Below are 569 nucleotides of genomic sequence, written 5' to 3' on the forward strand. Positions count from 1 at the left end.
AAAAAACCAAAGACTTAAACTACTTCAGTCTGTGTGCATTGAATTTATTTAATACACAAGTTTCACAATTTGAGTTGAATTACTGAAATAAATGAACTTTTCCACGACATTCTAATTTATTGAGATGCACCTGTATATGCCTCTTCATCTGATTGGATAGAGGAGGAGCTGTCAATCTAGAACTAGTGGACCAATGATGACCCTTAAGCCCACCCTGATTTACATGAAACTCTAACCACAACATTTGGAAGAAGAAGTGCAGAACGTGGAAACAAGAGTGAAGGGAAAAACAGCATAAGCATACAAAAAATAGAAACAAACATACAAGTGGGCTATAGCCCCCCCCTAAAAATGGCCTAGCGACGCCTATGCTCTGTAACAGAAAATTCATTATTTTGTTGCTTTATTTGAAATGTAAACCATTGGTATTTGTTAATTTTTTTTTCTTGGAATTCATACAATTGTGAAACTTTTTAAAATGCATTAAAATTGTTAAGCAATATATATATATATATATATATATATATATATATATATATATATATATATATATATATATATATATATAG

The sequence above is a fragment of the Sinocyclocheilus grahami genome, unplaced genomic scaffold, assembly GCF_001515645.1.
Source record: "Sinocyclocheilus grahami isolate Dianchi unplaced genomic scaffold, SAMN03320097.WGS_v1.1 scaffold190.1, whole genome shotgun sequence".
NCBI lineage: Eukaryota > Metazoa > Chordata > Actinopteri > Cypriniformes > Cyprinidae > Sinocyclocheilus > Sinocyclocheilus grahami.